This window comes from Alligator sinensis, unplaced genomic scaffold, assembly GCF_000455745.1.
Source record: "Alligator sinensis unplaced genomic scaffold, ASM45574v1 scaffold647_1, whole genome shotgun sequence".
In the NCBI taxonomy this organism is placed as follows: Eukaryota; Metazoa; Chordata; order Crocodylia; family Alligatoridae; genus Alligator; species Alligator sinensis.
The window spans coordinates 476,873-484,221 of NW_005842952.1; the positions used below are offsets into that span (position 1 = coordinate 476,873).

General features: G+C 48.1%; 1 protein-coding gene across 1 annotated transcript in view; it reads left to right on the forward strand.

Moving 5' to 3' along the window:
- LOC102377934 (metastasis-associated protein MTA1) overlaps nt 1-4,741 on the forward strand; it is a 132,474-nt gene extending 127,733 nt beyond the window's left edge. Inside the window, exons 25-26 of the mRNA XM_014526083.2 lie at nt 2,607-2,731; nt 4,387-4,741. The gene's annotated coding sequence lies outside the window, so the exon portion shown is untranslated. The remainder of the gene's footprint in view (nt 1-2,606; nt 2,732-4,386) is intronic.
- Nucleotides 4,742-7,349: the final 2,608 nt, after the last annotated feature.

Here is a 7,349-nt window from a genome sequence, read left to right on the forward strand (position 1 = left end):
GGAAATGGCCAGGAGCTTCTGTATTGGGGAGGGGTGGAGGAACTGGCCACTGGACTTAGTCTATAGGTGGAGAAGGAAGAGGGCCTGCCCATTAGGTACTTTAATGGTGCACAGATGGGTCATGTGAATAGACTTTGCCTCTACAGGAACTGTAATTCAAGGCCTGCTGTGAGGCACAGGGCACTGCAAACACTGAAGTGCCCAAGGGTACTTTGGGGGACCTGGCACAAGGGGGCGAGGCCCACCGAAACCCAGTCTGGGGGAAAGACCCTGCTGGAGTGTGTGGCCAAATAAGGGGAAGGAAAAACAAATGCACAGGGGTTGTGTGTTTTGGATGTGGGAAGGCAGGACAGCACTGCTGCACAAAGAGCTCTCCCTCTGAGATGGGAAGGTGGAGGCTGGAGGAGGCCTGGATGTACAGGGACATGGAAGCATGGGGCAGGCAGATTTGGTCCCTGAGGCATGGAGCAAAGGGGGATGATGGTGTGGGATTCCTAACTTCCCAGATGGCTGAGGGAGATAACTTCTCCATACAGGCTTAGGGAGGGAAATCCTATGTTTGTTTGTGGAAGGACGCAGGGCCCAGGAGCATGAGATCAAGACAAGGCATACTCCTTGTCTGTGGGTGGCAGAAAAGAGCTGGAGGCTGATGTAAAGGGACTGGCAAGCTTTCCCATCCCTCCACAGTGCCACCTTCCCACCCCTTCCTTCGGTTCAAACCTGTCACCTAAGACATGGTCTGCATGCAATGTGGGTCCTTCACTCTCTACCCTATGGTAAGAGAAAGCTGCAGGTGACCCCATAAGCATTGATTTAATGAAAGAAAACAAGCCTTGTCCTCCACTGAGGAATCAAAACCTGCAAATGCCTGCCCAGAGTATCAGTGGGGTCTTATCCCTCACTCTATCCCTTCCCCCGCTTGCTGGCCAGGCATGAGCCACAGCTGTGACAGCTGTAACTGTTCTCACAGGGGAACAGCCTTTTTCTCAGAAATCAACTCTTGTCTTGCAATCAGCCTGGATACTAACCAGACAGGCTAGACTTCTGCCTTCATTACCACAGATCACGGATGTTTTGAGGTTCTGGGATTCTGCTGTTGAAAACGTATACAAATCTTGGCATTACCCAAAAATGAACCTTTATGTTCCACACACCTGGCCTCTGTGTGTGCATTCAGAGTCCCATCTGCTGACTTGAGTGACTAAGACGTCTCCCTCAGGCTTTGCTCTGCTTAGTGGAGCCTGGCTGGCCCGGCAGCAGAAGCAGGGGCCGGGGTCTAAGCGGGCTCATGTGTCAGCAGTGGATTGTTAACGAAGTTCTGAATGGAGAACCTTTGTTCCTAGCGATGTTCCAGCCACAAAGAAGCCCAGCTCGGCTTTCAAACCCCAGGTCTGGCAGTCAGTAAAAACATTGTCTCCCTGTAAGCCGAGCATGCTTGCTCTGAATTGCTGAGAGGCAAAAGCCAAAGCGGCTATTTTTCCTACAGTCTCTTGCCAGAGCAGGGAAGAGCTTCTTAGCGCAGACATGGCTAAGTATATGTTGATGCTGCTTCCCACAAATGGCTATCCCCAAAAGGAACCAAAGGAGGGCTCTGAAGCGGGCGCTCAGTCCACATGAGTGACGGACTGCAGTGTTTTACAGAGGTCTTGAAAAGCTAAGCCGTCCTTTTGCTCTGGCTTGTGTCTTCCTGAATACGTGGAAGCTGACTGATTGCTATAGGGCTGCGTCATCTATCTGATTTGCAGGCCTTAATAGTGATGCTCTATTTATAGACTGGCTTCATCTAAGGATCTCAGGGGCCTTGCACGTGTTAATCTTGATAATTTTCCCTCTCTGACTCCATGCAAAAGAAGCAACTGTTATAGAGGAAGAAAGTGAGGCAGAAAAAGAGGTACTGATTTACCCACAGTCAAAGAGTGGACCAGGAGCTGGCCTTAAACAGAGCATAATGCTCTACCTTAATTATTATTGCCATTCTCCCAACTGCCTGTCTCTTAAATTTCTAAAATTTAAAAGGAAAATATAAAAATCCTAAGGCATTTGGTTGAATATACTCTGCAGGGAGGAGACGTGACTACTACTTAAATAACACCCCTACTAAAGCCTCCCGCAGAATCCATCCAGGCTGTAGAGTGCAAAGAGCCCCGCAAGGTGTGCGTGTGTAATTGGTTAATTACAGGAGCACAAACATCTATAATGATCAAATATTAATGCCACACATTGTGATATTTGTTCAGTCCATGAAGCCAGACAGCAGAAGCCTTTTAGAAAATCCTCAGGCTGTTGACAGTGGACTTTTTAATGAGAGGAGGCTGAACTGATGGAGCATCTTGCTGTGTGATTGGTGGAAAATGGGTCACTTAACTATAAGGAGAATTATGCGCTCCCTCACGGAGTTTCCATAGATGGTACATGTGAGGCCTGCTGTGCTAAGAGAGCCCACACAAAGGCTTACAGCCTGGAGAGAGGTGTGCTACACCACAGGATGTGCCAGATGCATGTCCTTGTGCTTTCTAGTACCTATGTGATGTGGGGGTGGGGAGAGGTTGTGAGACGGTCTCTTTCTCTGCCCTTTTTATTCTGTAATCTGTTTCCTTTCCTATCAGCTTTGAGAATCTGCCCTGCACCCCCACAAAGGAAAAAGAGAAAAGAAAAGAAAGCAAGGATAGATGTCTTGTAACATCCCCAGCAGTTGCCATGGTAATCCAGGCTCTCAGCTTGGTCTTAGCAGGTAAGAGATGGAAGAATCTATTTTCCAAGTTTCTGTTAAAAATGCATCTGTAAGTGTCCTCATTTCTGCTGCAGAAAGATTATTCTGCTTGATCCAGCATCCATAACCAAATGGATCTTCTGGAAGGTTTTAATGCATCTAAAAACAGAAGATAGGAGATATTGCTTCCCTGCCTGACCTTGGGAGCAGACTGGCTAGTTAGCAGACTGGTTGTTGGGATTAGTTTCCTCCTAGGTGAGTGTGGCGTCACAGAATCAGGATTTTTATAGCCAGTATGTGTGTATGAATAAGATGTACACACATCTCATTTGCTCAGAATAGAAGTGCCCACAATGACACCTCTCTTTGGCCAGAATCCCAGCCCTATCATGAAGGAGCCAATTGCCTGAGCCTGCCTGTTTGAAAACCAGGGCTTGCTCCTTCAGGCTCAGCCCCTCCCTCCAGCAGATCCTAGTCTACAACTATTCACTAGGGCAGTAAGACTGCAAACACGTCATAGTTTCATAGTTGGTAGGGTTGGAAGGGACCTGAGCAGATCATCAAGTCTGACCCCCTGCCATGGGCAGGAAAGGATGCTGGGGTAAACGACCCCGGCTAGGTGATTATCCAGCCTACTTTTAAAGACCCCCAGGGTAGGAGCGAGCACCACTTCCCTTGGAAGTTGGTCCCAGATCCTAGCCACCTTTGTGCCAGCATAAAAATGTTTATAGCAGCACAAAGCCCAGGCAAACAGATGTCCACAGCCCTTGTTTTGCCTCAAATGCCCAAAATTTTGCCTATGATGCCTATGCTCTCCAGCTACCCCAGTCAAGTGCTCCTAGGGCTTAAGGGGCCCTATCCTGCACACCTTGGGAATACCTTTGCAGGGGATTCACCAGGTGCGAGTATCGCACTGCTGTGCCCCAACTCAGGGCATGTGTTTGCAAACAGGGGAACCCCAGGGTTCCCCCACTTGCAATTATCCTGAAGGATTAGGCTCTTGAAGCCCCAGAAGTGGCAGGGGCCTGATCCCAAGGGACAACAGGCAATGTCTGTCGCACAATGAAATAGGTCAGCTGTTCCAGGACACAATCTGACACAGCTGATCCCACCCCAAGGACGACATCTGTTTATAGCTTAATTCTCCATTTTGTGCAGCTGTTCGGCAACATGAAGGAACCATGGAAAGGTTTGACTGCTCATCCAGACTGTGACTCCGTCCATGACAGTCTGAATAGCCCTACTGCGTCAGGTCCTTTCCCTCTTATCAGGGAAGTTTTCATAGTGAGGATTTATCTACACAGTAACCAAGGAAGTCATGATAAATCTGCTTACATTGTGAAGCACAATTGCATTCAAAGCCTGTATGGATGCTGCCCTTTAGAGGGAAGGTGGCCTTAGTTTGTTGTAGCTTAATCCTTAGGAATAAACTTCTAAACTTTGCCTGTTGGTTCAGTGTTACTGAGTATCCTTGTGTACACAAGCCATAAGTGCTTATCTCTCAGCAGTCCATAATGTGTGTGATATTGGCACCTTCTGTTGTGTACAATAGCTCCAGAAGATACAGAGGATGTTTATCTTGTTCTCAAAGCAGGAAACCACATAATGCCTTACTTCACTAATAATTTCCATGACTCCATCATCACTGACTAGGTTCTACCATCCCTTTTTCCCAGGATGTCGGGATGCCTGTACAGAGGCTGTGCTGAGCATTGCAGGCTTTGAGGAATCCCAGGGGGACCTTCCTGTCAAGCTGGGGAAACATTCATTCACTTCCTCCATGGTAGAGCAGAGACCGGAGCTTTGTAGAATTTCCAGGATGCCGCACCAAGGACATGCAGGCCGGGACTGTGCTCTGAGCTGCTTTCTAGTGTCTACACTGCTTGAGGAAGAAGGCTTAACAGCTAATCCCATGTGGAAATTAAATCTGTTATCAAGGAGAAAGGCAGAAGACAGGGTGGCCTTACAGACTAAATCAGAAAGCCAGTTACAGGGCATGGGGTCACCAAAGAGCCAATGCGCAAATCATTTGTGAGTATAGGTTGCTCTCATGTGTCTGCAGAAGTCACAACCCTGCATAGGCTCACAACTGAAAAGATGGAAGGATGTAGGTATTCATTTGCTGCTTTTTTGATGCCACTGACTACAGCACTGGCCTCACAACTGAGCAAAGGGGACAGGAAAATTCTGGCACAGCTCAAGTCCTTTCATGCCTTGATGCTTCCAGAGCAATGATGGGTAATGGCAGTCAAGGCTTCCTTCTCGCATCTTGCTGCTAGCTATTATATCAAAAACAAACCTGACCACTGTGAGGTTGGCCTTTGTGATCCCAAAGCTGGGCTCCTGCAATGCTCTCTAAGCAGTCTGCTAGTCCAGAGGACAGACGTCCCTGTATTTGGCAATGCTGGCCATACAGAGCATGTTGTCCTGTGCTTTGCTCATGGCAATGGCTCCCTAAGGAGCATTTGCTTACAATTAAACTGAAGGGCAGCAACAGAGATGGTCATAGTCACCTCAGGACCTTCTCCGCTCTGGAGAAATACCCTTCTCTGAAGCTACCAACCACCTGGTTGATGAGGCTGGTTACCTAAAGAGGCCGAGGCTTGGGAGCTTGGCATAGGCATAGCTCTCATGGGCTGGCAGGACAAAACCCATGGTGCTCAGTGAATCCAGGAGAGCAAGCACCACTAAAGCCTGGCTATACCATGCCCCAAGCATGTTTCACCAGGGATGTTTCTGACCATGCTGCACTTGAGAGTGACCAGTGGGGGTGACCCCAGAGCAGCTTTACCACTGCAGTTATGGTTTTGGGGTATGGGAGTGGGAGCAGGTGTCCTTGGGACAGCTTTGCCAGGACAAGCTGAAGACATGGTGCACATACCCTAATTGCCACAGGTCCCTGGAGGGATGCAGGGAAAAACAATAAGCAAACTGAGGCTCTGTCTGCACTGCAGTAAGATATCCCAAAAGACAATCTCCACCAAAAAAAAAAAAGCCAGTATGTTTCTTTAAAATGTGGATTTGGGGGTATGGCTTATGCTTTTTGAACCTTGAAGGTTGCCCACACTGGACTCATTCAGTTATGAGACCTCTTTTAACAGGTTATTGTTCTCATTTTATGTTTAAATATTTTTTAACAGAGAAAAAGAAACCCTGTCCTGCACAAACCCAGGAGCCCCGGAATGGAAGGTTAGCAGGGGTTGATTCTACACCTGCAGGACAGTGCAGATCTTTGTCCTCTGAGCTAAGGAACTACTGCTGACCTGCCTGTGGCTAGTGTGAGGACTTGATGTATGTGGTCTGCTGGTGGGTTACAGTCACTGGCTCTCCAGCAGCACAATCCTGGGGAAGCTTTTGCTCCTGGCTCGGTGCATGGAGGGCAGTCCGAGAAGAAACCAGAGCTTAAAGGTGAGCTAGCAGGTGCACAGATTTAGTGCAGTCATTCTGAAAAGCAGTGAGACCAAAACTATGGGATGTTATTGGGTATGTACATTCTTCACAGATCTCCTAAAGTGAGTTCGTACAACTTCCCTAAATTCCTTGTAAAAAGCGACTGCCTTCCACAGTAGGGGTATAAGGCTTCATTCAGTCATAATGTCAGGCAATAAATGCTACCTGCCCCCCCCCCCTCGAGCATCTAGAAATTGATTAAAGCTTAAAAAAGAAGTCCTGAGACTTTGAACATGTTGAGTCCACACCTAGTGTCAGCGGTGACAGATGACAGAACAAGGGGCAGTGGTCTCAAGTTGCAGCAAGGGAGGTTTAGGTTGGGTATTAGGAAAACCTTTCTCATTAGGAGGGTGGTGAAGCACTGAAACAGGTTACCCAGAGAGGTGGTTCAATCTCCATCCTTGGAGGTTTTTAAGGTCCGGCTTGACAAAGCTCTGGCTGGAATGATCTAGCTGGGGACGGCCCTGCTTTGAGCAGGGGTTGGACTAGATGTGACCTCCTGAGGTCCCTGCCAACCCTCCTTCTCTATGATTCTATGTTTGGGTTTTTTTGCCGTATTTCCTCTGAAGTTGCTGGTGGGGCCTGTGTTCATGTGAGCTTTTGCTACCCTAAGGTCAAGGAGATGTTTTTAGCAGAAACTGACACTGCTTTGACTTCAGGAGATGGCACGTTCAGAACACCACCAAATCCTGTGCAAATTGACAGTGCTGCTTATGAAGTACACAGAAATACAAGGTGCAGCCAGGACAGGTAGGTGATGACTCTCTTTCCTATATCTAGCTGTTTTTTCTTCTCTGTAATGGGCCACTTGCCATGGCATATCTACACACTCAGGTCACTGCTGAAGCTTACTGATGGTAAGTAATATGCCCAAGCATGCCGTGGGGCCACTGAGCAGTGCTGCTCTCAGCTGCTAGATCAAGCAAGACTCCTGTGGTCATGTCCATCTTAACTGCAGTGCCTGCTATCAGCATGACTGAACATTCCCAGATACACTGGAGTGAGACCTAGGGCTGAGATCTCCCTTGTACAGGGCCTAATACAAGGAATGTGAAACTCCAATGATGTAACACCATTTTACTTCTGAAGGAGAGGCCTGAGGCAGGGCCTTAAGGCATTTTAATTTATGTGCGGTGACTTCACACCCTTAGGTGATTTTTCTTCGCTTGCTTGAGTGCCCTTGAGGCGA